General features: G+C 31.9%; 1 non-coding gene across 1 annotated transcript; it reads right to left on the bottom strand.

The window, feature by feature from the left end:
• Positions 1-7,446: 7,446 nt before the first annotated feature.
• On the bottom strand, positions 7,447-7,518 carry TRNAQ-UUG (transfer RNA glutamine (anticodon UUG)). The gene has a single exon. It is a non-coding gene; the product is annotated as a tRNA-Gln (tRNA).
• Positions 7,519-13,489: the final 5,971 nt, after the last annotated feature.

Raw genomic sequence — 13,489 nt, 5'->3', positions numbered from 1 at the left:
TAATGACCTTGCCTTTGCTTGCTCGAAAATCCAATGGCTTTTCTTTCATGTTTAGGGTTTTTTAGCTTTAAGTATGGTGGGTCAAATGCTCCTTAATGGGCTCAAAAATAATCTGTTTTGGGGTGAGCAAATGATGCAGGTTAGTGGCATTTGGTGAGGTGTAGAAAGAGGGCACGTGAGATTTCTTATTTTGGCAAAACTCTAAGTGAATGGAAATACAATGCATGGCCAAATGAGGAAAGAAAAACATGGGTTGTGTAATCTTGCAGCATGGCTTGGTCTGGTTTGGCAAGCAAAACAATCCAAGGTGGTGACTTTGTGGCAACATAACTTGATGAGCACACCACCAATTGATGAGATAATGCAAACAGTAGAAAGATATCATGGAGTATGGCATGTTTCATGTTGAGTAGAAGTGGAAATAATGAATGGACAAATATGAAAAATGGCCTCAAGTTCATGTGACACCATTGCAAGATTGGTTGGGCAAGTTAGGCATAAAATCTGCCTAGAAATTTCAAGTCATGGTGCCAACTTTAAGTGAATGTATCTCTCAAACCATGGATACAAATGAGATGACTCCAAAGGGAGGCGAAAGAGGACATGACAAGGTATAGTTTTTGTGAAGAAAAAAAAATTCAATTGGTGCCTTGAAGTGCAAGAAAACTGGCCAAGAAGTTTTGACAAAACTTAAAGATTTTTAGACTTAGAAATTTTTCTAAGTGTCCTAAAAATATGCCCTGCTTTGACTAAGGACAACTTTCTCAATTTTGATCCAAATGGAGCAAACTTTATATTTCTAGAAAGCTTGGAAAAAGAGGAACAACTTTCATGTTGGAGAAAATTTTAAATGGAGCTTTTATCTTGATGGAAAATGGGCTTAAAGTGAGTGCAAAAATCATAAAAACTTGCCCTAAATGGAAAGTCAACCATTTCCAAATTAAGTAACTTTTCCAATTCCTGATTAAATGACAAATCCATGATCCAACCTTGGTCAAATTTCACATGTAGGCTACCCTAGGCATGAATTTTGAGATTCCACTCTCAAAAAGTCAGGAGTTGACTTTTCTGGCCCCACAGTTGACTTTTCCCAAACTGTCTGATTCCCGATTCCAGTGATCAATTGAAGCACTTCTGGCTCAAATAAAAAGATGATTTTTTGTATGTAGACCCTTGTGGACATGTGGAGGGCCATGGAAAAGAGTTTCACCCAAAGAATAAAAAATAAACTGATTTTATACCAAACCCTAATTTTAGGGCAAAATTGATCGGGAACTGATTGCACTGTTTGTCAATGGATCTTTCTGAGATAATTGTGAGTCTTCCTAAGCCAAGATGCCTCTCCAATCATGACATGGATAAGCTCCTCTACTTCCAACCAAACATTGCCTGTTGCAGGTAGCCATGAAACCCTAATTTCTTGATTAAATCCAGATGAACACTCTGATAGCTCTGAATCCTTCACTGATGAACTGAGGACCATAATAAGATACCTAGGCCCCCCCTGAGACCCTTGAGACTTGTATACTTAGAGAATGAAGTCCAATTCTCAATCTTGCTTTGTGTGGGCTCCTTCTGTTAAGGAGTGATCAATCAAAACCTGATTTCCAAGTCACTAATGCAGTATGCAATGAGTATGACCTAGTATGATGCCAATGAAGTGTGAAACTTAATCCTATGCTCCCAAGAAAAATTGTAGGGTAAATTTTGGGGTATTACACTTGTGATGGGGATCATCTCTTTATTTGAGATTCATGGTTATTTCAGAGGTTTGCTTGGATTCAAAGAAAAGGGCAAAGTTGGAATAAAAGGAAGATTTCATTCATTTATTGGAAAATATCACTTCTCAAAAGTACTAAAAGTCATGGGTTAAGCCGCTCAAAATTCAAGCCAAAAGTGGTAGAAAAATCCAGGCAAATGCGTGAAAATTCAAGTTCAATTACTAGTGACTTTTTGCCTTATATCCTAACTTGGTACTTTTGCTAAACTCAAACACCATTGGTCTTTAACTACCCTTATCTACCTATTTCTCCATAAGCCATCCACTTACCTAATTATCCATAACTACCATAACTTCCAAACTAACATAAAACTTACAAACAAACACAAATCTCAACTTCCATTTTTTTCACTCAATCCTAGCCACTCTTAACATTTAATCCTATGGTCGAAATTGGTGATCCGCAACTAAGGATTAAATTAACTCTTAACCGTTGATAAAACAATTACTTGGATCATAATCCAAGGGTGATCATTCACCTACCAATTCTATATAAACATGTTATTTTTCACATTTTAGGGGTTAACTAACCTAACTAAGAAAATTCACAATTAACCATTATTTTTCCACCATTTTTCTTCTACTCTCTCTCAATTTCTCTCTCAATATTCATCTTCTCCCTCACCCTCACTAAAGTTCATCTTCATCACCATTTAGAACTTCACATTGAAGTTCTAAAATGGTGGAACTTATCCATCAACAATTTATACATTATTATCAATAATCATCAATCAACAATTCAAGCATTATCATAAAAAATTATCCATCAACAATTTCTACAACAATCACCACTAAAAGTTTATCAAGATTTATCAACAATCACCATCCAAGATTCATTAATTCAAGCTTATTCATCAATATTCTACATTCATGATTCATCTTCTACATTCATTCATCATCAAGAATAATTATCAAAGCTTGAAATTTAATTGGATTAATGGAGCTTATTCTTGAAGTTTTCCGGGTTTCTTTTCGGCGTTTCGATTTTCAACACTAACCGGAGCAAATCTCCACTCCGTTGGTAATCTTTTATCTCTTCCACACTTTTGCCAAGAATTATTGAATTTTTACTTGTTGATTAATTTTAGCCACTTTTTTGAATGTTGCTTATTAAATAAACACTTATTTTGCATAAAACACATAAACTTAAAAATATTGATTTTTTAATTCTTAAATCGTTAATTACGTATGAATATATCATTAGATTCGATTTTTCGTCACGATTCTGAATATGTGATTACTTTTTCACGAATCATTATAACGAATGCGAATTGATCAATTATTTACATACTTTGTTTTTCACATTTTCGCCCGATTCTTCAAAATTCATGGCTCATTTGCAAAATTCGATCGGATATTTGGATTCCTCGTGAAAAATCGAGTGCGGTGATATATAGTTTGCATATTAAATTTTTTAATAGATCAAAATTCAAGATTGTGTGTAATTAATTAATAAACAATTATTGATTAAACTTAGAACTCCTAGAATTGTGACACGTGTCCTATCTCTTTTTTCCTTTTTTCACTTTTCTAGATAGCGCCACTTGTCGCAGCATGACTGGCTCAGCATAGTATATAAGACAAAATAGGAATAAGACAAAACTGATTATGTGGGTCTTTTGGGTCATTGGGCCTTATTTTAATTGCTTCTTACACCCCCGCTCTGAGCTCATTATACATTTTGTTCTTGATTCATTTTGTTGTTTTTTGTTTCGTTTTATTTTTATTAATTAGGCCATTTAGAGTTTTTTAGGATTAGTTTAATTAAGTTAGATTTTTATGACTAACTAGAATTAGGATTTTTAATTAGAATAAAAATTAGGATTAATTAGAATATTATTTGTTATTTTTTTGTTTAGTTAGATTTCTAAAAATAATTAGGTTTCTTTGATTTGATTAAAATAGTTTTCTTAGAACTTGATTAATTTTTAGGTTTTAGTTAGGATATTGATTAGGATTTAATGTTGTCCTTAAATTGAATATTCATGTGAAATGACCATTTTGCCCCTTAAAAGGACTTATTTTACCATTTTAAATGCATGTTCCTTTAGGATTAGATTTTGACTTCACATTTTAAATAGTTTTAATCAAGCTTTTTACTAACAAATGTATGTTCCGTTAGGATTAGAACTTGACATAGATTTTTTAATCAAGCCATGACCAATTGCATGATCCCTTGGGTATGGGACGCTTTACCCAGTTGCTCATCGTTTTCACCTTCATTCATAGACTTTGGTGCAATTTGAATCGAACGATTGATAAGGTCATTATCATTACAAGAAACAACCATAAAGATTCCCCTCCAGTAACTTGAAAGTTAAGATGAGAATTACATGCCCCGAGCCTTAAGTAGTAAAGAAGGAATGAGACTGGAACTTTCCTACACTCATTCTTAATATCTTTGGGTGCGGGATGTTTGGCCCGTTGCTTCTCGTATCCACATTTACTCATAGACTTTAGTGTGGTTCTTATCTAATAATTATCAAGTCTACTCCAATTTTCAATCATATTCTTTTTCCTCCCCAATCATCTTGCTTTCAGCCCTAGTGGGCTAAACTACGAAAGCTCAGATTTCCTTATTGCACTATAAGAATACGTAGGTAGGAGAACCCAGTTTCTTCCTGAGCTACCCTATTTATTAATCAATAATTCTTCATTCATCAATCAATGCCTTCTTTTTGAGGTCAACCATACTTCTCCTTGGACTCCCTGTACACCATTTTAGGACGATATAACGGTACTCCACCTCATCAATCGAGAGTTGCTTGGGTCATACCCCCAAACATTTAATTCAGTCTTTTTGGGTTTAAACACCACCTTGCTCTTCGATTTAGAGTTTATATCTTCTTGGATCCAAGATATTATCCTTCTTTGATCTCGAACTGTTTGTTCCCCACCCAGGGATGTACTGCTTCCTTGTACAAAATAATACTTTCTCTTAGGCCCCGCCTATACCCTTTTAGGATGATATAGCGGCAGTTCGTCTTGCAAATCAAGAGTTTTTTGGCTAGCACCCAAACACTTATTTCAGCCATGCTAGCCTACATACTGGTAAATGCCTGTTTACTCTTTGATTCCAAGTTCCATCCATTTGTGGGTTCCCTTGATACCATTATGTTGGTACAAGTTATACTTTTCATCACTTATCTCTCTCTTTGTTCTCGTGGTTCCACGAACTACGATTGCTCTGACTTTCTTATTGCACAATGAGAATACGTAGGCACGAGGATGTGAATCCTTGGCGAGCACACTCCTAATTATTTCTCCTTCTGCCTTAGGGCACCATTCATATATTTCATGATCAATTATCTACCTTCGATCATAAATAGTTCACCCAGTGACATACTATCTCTTTGACATCGAAACACAATTTTCTTTGGATATCCATATACACCCTTTTAGGACGCCTAATGAAAAGTCTGCATTTCTACTTAGAGTTGTTTGGCTTGTACCCAGACATTTAATTTATTCTTTTTCGGCTAAATACCCTACAACGGAAGCCATGCTAGTCCATATATCGGTTAACGTTGTTTCCCTCTATGGTACAAATCCCATTTCTCCTATGGATTCAAATACACTTTCACCTTCGATTTCAAATCATACCTTTTCAGTCACTTATTACCAAATACTTTATTCTGTGACTTTGGTCACTTCATTCTGTTCATCTCCATGATGCACTCATATTCTACCTTTATTCACTCCATGTGATATACCAGATATCTTTGAGGCAAATACACTACCTCTTTGTGCTCCATCTTGCGTCACCTTATGAACCAGGAGATGTTTGGACCATTCCTAAACACTTATTTCTTTGTATTTTCATCATTACCCTATAACGGCAGTCATGCTAGCCTGCATACTGGTAATGGCCACCTTACTCTTGAGTTCATGTTTTCACCCTTGTTGGGGTTCAAAACACCTAATGTTTTGGTTTAAACCATATTTTGATCACACTTCTTTTCATCTCCGACCACTAGTTCCTTGAACTACGGAGCTCTGAATTCCTCATTGCACTATGAGGATACGTAGGCATAAGGACCTCAATCTTCATCGAGCACTTTATCCATTTCTCGCCTTTTCCCCATTATTTTATAAGTAATCATTAGTTACCACACTTATTCGAGCGAGAACAATCAAAACGATTCTCATAGAGTACCATGGAGGTTAGGGGTGTTAATACCTTCCCCTTACATAACCGACTTCCTTACACAACATATCTCTTTCCCCGTGTTTTATCGATGTTTTCCCTTTCCTTCGGGAATAAATAAAGTTCGACGACGACTCTGTTGTATGTTTGAGTTTGCAATGTGTTTCGGTATATTTCCGCTAGCTTCAACTTCCACAATAATTTTCTATCAATGTCTATGGTTTAATCCAGTTTTCATCACATTAACATTAACAATACAACAAAAAAGTTGATATAATTAAACATTAAATTCTTAACAATATAGTAGGTTCAACAAAATAGTTCTCTTTGTTAACTTGTTGACATAAATCTAATAAATACTTCTCCATATCTTAACATTATGACTTCCACTATAATTTTCTAACGAATGTCTATGGATACAAAAATAATATTCTTATCAGGTTCTACCAAGAGTCGAACTTGTTGACATAAATCCAATAAATAGTTCTCCATAACTTAACATTATGACTTCCACAATAATTTTCTATCGAATGTCTATGGTTTAATCCATTGTAGGTTTAATCCAGTTTTCATCACATTAACATTACAACAAAGTAGTTGATATAATTAAACATTAAATTCCAATGGATGTATGTATATGTAATAGGGTCATGGATCAGATGAAAGTTGTATGGGGGTAGGGTGAATTTTGGGGTATGACACATAACGATATATAATTGATGTCAAAACCATAAATTAAATCTGACTTAAGCAATATAGTGAAATAAAACAACAACAACCTGATATTATATTTACATCATTTACAAATTATATACACTAATTAACTAAATACAAACAAGACCGAAATGCAATTGATTCAAAAGCAATAATCAAAACATAAGGCAGCAACCAAGCAATACACATAAAACTTATTTCAAAATATTGTGACAATGGCGAATTAAATCTAGCGTAGTGCTTTAATGTTTATTACATCGACATATCTTCGACGCTATAATATCGCACACCAGATTGAAGATGGACACAGTTACGCAGCTCGTTAAAACACTTTGTAGAACTGAACTTGACATAGTATCACGTCTGTAAACAACTTGTAAAACCAATAAAACAACTGAAACCAAAGCACATGAAGAAAGTGTATATCAAGTCAGTTTTCATCATACTAACATTATCAATATAACAAAATAGTTGATATAATTAAATATTAAATTCTTAAATAGTTCTCTTTATTAACTTGTTGACATAAATCCAATAAATAGTCTCCATGACTTAACATTATGACTTCCACAATAATTTTCTATTGAATGTCTATGGTTTAATCCATTTTTCATCATATTAACATTACAACAAAATAGTTGATATAATTAAACATTAAATTCTTAACAATACAGGTTCAACAAAATAGTTCTCTTTATTAACTTGTTGACATAAATCTAATAAATAGTTCTCCATTCTTTAACATTATGACTTCCACGATAATTTTCTAACGAATGTCAATGAGTACAAAAATAATATTCATAATAGGTCCTACTGGGAGCCAAACCCAAGTCACTGGATTCAAAGTCCAGAGTGCTAACCACTACACCATAGAACCACCGCTTCTTTAATTCATTAATGTACACATGACTTTATCCAAGGTATTCAAAATTCTAGCGGGTATTAAACTGAAGTTGATATGGATTTAAGGTTTAAAGGTATGTTTAGAGTTTAACCGGTAATTATTAAATATAATTTTAAAGATTATAACTAATATATATATATATATATATATATATATAATTAATATGTAAAATATATCCATAACTTTATAATATAAAAAAAATAGCTTACATGTTGGTAACTGATAGTCATTTGTAAATAGTCTTTAGGAGAAAATAATTATTTAAAAGTTTTAAAAGAAAAATATGCATATCATTGGCCCAAGCCCACTTGAGTTCCTAATACTAAAATTTAATGAAAATAAAAGAATAATTGTGTTGCCAAAATTACAAATAGTTGAGACTTACATTCTCCTCTTCATTCTCAAATGGTATAACATCTGTAACATTCTGTCAAAATGAAATATAATATCTATATTTTTTTATTTTTTTCTTCTTATTTATCTATTAATTTCCCCCTTTCTTTTAAATCTGATGGTGCATGTTGATTCTTCTTCTTCGTATATTAAAATGTGAATGATATTTTTTAGCTTTAGTTTATTCTTTGGTTTGTTCAAGAAAAATCAAATATGTGTTTTTTCTCCTTAAAAATCCATAACGTGGTCGAACTAGTTGATGTGGTTGAACCGCTGGTTTCGGTCGGTTTTTTGGTTGTTAAATAAGTGGCTTTCAATCTTATTCTGACTGAATGCGAATCCGATTCCCGATTCAAAATTGGTTGGATGAGCCAGTTCAATCCAGTTTTCTTCACATTAACATTAACAATACAACAAAATAGTTGATATAATTAAATATTAAATTCTTAATAATACAGTAGGTTCAACAAAATAGGTCTCTTTATTAATTTCTTGACATAGATCTAATAAATTATTCTTCGTAGCTTAACATTATGACTTACACAACAATTTTCTAACAAATATTTATGGTTACAAAAATAAAATTTATACCAGGTCCTACCGGGAGTCGAACTTGTTTATATAAATCCAATAAATAGTTCTCCACAACTTAATATTATGACTTCCACAATAATTTTCTATGGAATGTCTATGATTTAATCCAGTTTTCATCACATTAACATTAACAATACAACAAAATAGTTGATATAGTTAAACATTAATTCTTAACAATACAACAGGTTCAACAAAATAGTTCTCTTTATTAACTTGTTGACATAAATAAAATAAATAAGTCTCCATATCTTAACATTATGACTTCCATAATAATTTTCTAATAAATGTCTATGGGTACAAAAATAATATTTATATCAGGTCCTACCGGGAGTCGAACTTGTTGACATAAATCCAATAAATAGTTCTCCATAACTTAACATTATGACTTTCACAATAATTTTCTATCGAATGACTATGGTTTAATCCAGTTTTCATCCGATTAACATTAACAATGCAATAAAATAGTTGATATAATTAAACATTAAATTCTTAACAATCCAGTAGGTTCAACAAAATAGTTCTCTTTATTAACTTATTGACATAAATCTAATAAATAGTTCTCCATATCTTAACATTATGACTTCCAGGATAATTTTCTTACGAATGTCTATGGGTACAAAAATAATATTCATTTCAGGTCCTACCGGGAGTCGAACTTGTTGACATAAATCCAATTAATAATTCTCCATAACTTAACATTATGACTTCCACAATAATTTTCTATCGGGTGTCCATGGTTTAATCCAATAATATTCATATTAGGTCCTACCGGGAGTCAAACCCAGATTACTGGATTCAAAGTCTAGAGTACTAACCACTACATTATAGAACCACCACTTCTTTATGCTAATTCATTAATGCACACATAACAATATCCAAAGTAATCAAAATCCGAGCGGGTATTGAATGAAGTTGGTATAGATTTAAGGTTTAAAGGTATGATTAGAGTTTAATGAGTAATTATTAAATATAATTTTAAAGATTATAACTAATATATATAAAATTAATATGTAAAATATATCCATAACTTTATACTATTTAAAAAATTAATTTACATGTTGGTAATTGTTAGTCGTTTGTTAATAGTCTTTAGTAGAAAATACTTATTTAAAGATTTTAAGGGAAAGATATGTATATCCTTGCCTCAAGTCCACTTGAATTCCTAACGCTAAAACTTAATGAAAACAAAAAAGAATTGTGTCGCCAAAATTACGAACAGTTAGCTTATACTCTCCTATTCATTCTCAAATGGTCACTTTCTTTGATTTTTTTATAATAGCAATTACTATAACATAACATCTCTAACATTCTATCAAAATAAAATAAAATATCTATATCTTTTTATTTTTTTCTTCTTATTTATCTATCAATTTCCTATTTTTCATTTAATGATGGTGCATGTTGATTCTTCTTTTTTGTGTATTCAAATGTGAATAAATTTTTGAGATTTCGTTTATTCTTTGCTCTTGTCAAGAAAATCAAATGTGTTTTTTTGCCTAAAAATCCATAACGCGATCGAACTAGTTGATGTGGTTCAACCACTGATTTAGGTTGATTTTTTTTGTTTTTAAACAAAGTTGATTCCAAGCTTATTCTGATCGAATATGGGTCTAATTCATGATTCAATTGGTTGGATTATTCGATCCGATCCTTTTTTCTAGGTGTGTACATGGGCCGGTTTGGATTGGGTTTGGTCAATCCCAATACCCAATCCATATAGGACACTTTGGTTTGGTTGAGGTAAAATATTCACCCGTTACATCAATGGGTCGGTTTGGGCAAACCCACTAATTTTTGGGTTGGGTTGAGTTGGGTTGTGGGTTGCCCAAATAATATTTTTATTTTATTAATATTAAATCACTAAATGATAAGTAGTCATATTTTTCTCATAAAAATTACTCAACATTTTTATCTACTTCAAAAAAAATTAGATAACCTATATTTACTATCTTTTAGCATCATAAAATAATAAATGATATTATCAACTAATAAGAATTATCATAAAATACTAGTAACAAACTTAAGTTGCATGACATAAAAATGAATTAGCATCAAAATAAATAAAGAGTGAAACATTCAAAATTAGTTTTCATGGTTCACTAAAATAGTAAATATTAAGAGACTAAAATTGCAACAACTAAGTTAATATTCATCAAAATAATTAAAATTATAATAATAAATGTTTGATTAGTGGGTTAGTGGGTTTTTTGGGTTTAGGTCCGGTTTTCCCGAAACCCAATTTTTTTAATGGGTTTTTTAGTTTTTAAATCCATATCCACCCGATTACCTGACCCAACCCACTTTTTTGAATATTTTTAGGTGGATTTAATCGGGTTTTGTGGGCTGCCCCAACCCATGTACACCCCTATTTTTTTAATCATATTAACGTTAACAATATAATAAAATAGTTGATATAATTAAATATTAAATTCTTAACAATACATTAAGTTCAACAAAATAGTTCTCTTTATTAACTTCTTAACATAAATCTAATAAATGAATTAGTGTATGTTCTTCGACTAATCTATTAGACTCATCGACTATTTTTTGTAGGACCTTATCCACAAGCAGATATTTCTCCACAGAAATTGGAACATTTCTTGGTAGCTCATCTCTCTTATTGTAATAACTTTTTTCCCGGTGATTAGATTTTAGAATATAAAGTGTCTTATGTGTTATCTTTTCCTTTATCTATGGCTTAACATTATGACTTTTACAATAATTTTCTAACGAATGATCAATAGCGTGACAAAAAGAACAAAACAAAGGAAGTCTTTTGTATTCAATATAAATGTTAAAAGCATAATATTTTTGTCGCATCTCAAATAATACGATCTTTAGCGATGGTCGCGGAAAATATGTGTTCGAACAGAGTCGCCACCGAACTTTATTTATTCCAATGAAGGAATAGGAAAATATCGATAAAACCTTTAAAAATGGAAAATGGTCATCGCAACCATATCCAGGTTCGGGAGTCGATTACGCAAGGGGAAGGTATTAACATCCCTCACATCCGTTGTACTCAACGGGAACCTTTTAGTTAAATCTTGCGATTGGATTTTGGCTTATGTTAATTGTTTTCTTCGAGTATTTTATAAGAAAAAATAAAGGGGTCGCAAGATGTTTTTATTATGGTGCTTGATAAGATTGCGAGTCTTATTCCTATGTATCCTCAAGTACAATGAGGAATTCAAAACTTTGTAGTTCGGGGCAACACAAAAGATGTTTTTGGTGTTTTTTATTATAGTATTTGACGAGACAATGAATCTCGCTCCTATGTATCTCCAGGTGCGATGGAGAATTCAAAGCTACATAGTTCTTGGTAGCCAAGAGTGTTGGTTAATTGTTTTTAATGTAAGAATGTTTAGGTCTCATTCTAATGGTTAAACATTGACTTGTTTGCTTACAGATGGGGGACTTAACATTTGTTTGTTTTATAGTAGAAGGGATCCTATTTGAACGCATTCTAGCAGCTTAAACATTTAGATGTATGCTCGCGCATGGGAGGCTTAAGCACTTATTGAATACGCGTTAGAAATGACTAGACAATGTCCATTTGTGAAAAGGATTTCAATTGCACAGAGACGAGAAAAGATAAGTTTGATTGGTTGGAGTTTTTTTAATGAACAAGTGCTTAGATCTTATGTTAATAGTAAAACATGGCTTGCTTACTCGTGGCGGAGACTTAAGCGCGAGTTTGTATATGTTAGAAAGGTTTAGACAAATGTACTCTTGTAAAAGAAGGTTTCGATCGCACGGGGGCGAGAAAGTAGGTTTGATGTGTTTAATGGTTTTTAGGAGAATGATGAACATTGGTGAGAACAAGACGTGAGACTCAGACCAATTATTCGGGATATTATCGGAATGCTAGACTCCAACAATACATTTTTAATTCAATGTATTTTGAATTTTTTTGATGGGCATTGAACTTCAAAAGATTGTTCAAAAGTTCCACCGAAATGCTAGACTCCAATGACCCTTTTCTTTTGTCCAGGTTACCGTTAAGTGTTTTAGAAACGAAAAGAGTGAATGAAAGGTTATTCCAAGACGTGTGCCTCGAGAGCAATCATTCAAGGATTCCAGGAATGCAAAACTTCAAGGACCCGTTTCTTTTGTATTTGTTAAAGAAAAGATTTTGAATATTGTGTTTGATCGGAAAGGATTTGAAAATGATATGAGTTACTTATTAAAGAAAAATGCTTAGTGTGATTTTTGAAAAGTGTATTTGATGTTGATGAAACACCTTTTATTTTCGTATTTTTGAAAGGTTAATTTTAATGGTCATTTTGTCTTTTTGGATTAATAATTATGCATCAACTAAAAATACAATAAAGTAAACTAAAAATAAAACAATAAAAAAAGTAAAAGAAATAATAAAATGGAGGGGGCACACTATCAACATAAGAGGTAAAAGAATTAAAAAAACTAAAGAAAATAAAAGAAAGAACAAAAATAAATGCATAAAATAATAATAAATAAATAAAATATTAAAAAGACAAAAACATGTTGAAAATTGGGGGTGTAGTTAGAAAAATGCTCTAGATCCAAAGGAGAGGGACCCACAGGGGTGTGTTGACCAATCAAGGGGTGTGGGAAGACTTCATCTTCCTCAACCTCACATTTGATTACTATTCCCGTAACAACAAAAATGAAAGAATATGGTTACAATAAAAACGTAAAAACATCATAATTTTCTTAATTTTTCATGGAATTAAACAAATAAATAATGAAAATTTATCTAATCGATCTCACGAATACAATGATATATTCAAAATTAGAAAATAAACAACAACAAAAATTTGAAAATCAACAAAATCCAGCAGCATGTATTTGCTTGATTTGACCATTTTATCCACACTCATGACAAACGAACTATGGATTCATGCTCGGGGAGATGTTGAAAAGTTATTGGATACATTATTTATGTAAAATAAACATCAATTTATATTTGACCATT

Source organism: Lathyrus oleraceus, chromosome 3 (genome assembly GCF_024323335.1).
Source record: "Lathyrus oleraceus cultivar Zhongwan6 chromosome 3, CAAS_Psat_ZW6_1.0, whole genome shotgun sequence".
Taxonomy (NCBI): Eukaryota; Viridiplantae; Streptophyta; class Magnoliopsida; order Fabales; family Fabaceae; genus Lathyrus; species Lathyrus oleraceus.
The sequence above is the reverse complement of the archived record's forward strand: the minus strand, read 5'-3'. Positions and strand labels throughout refer to the sequence as shown.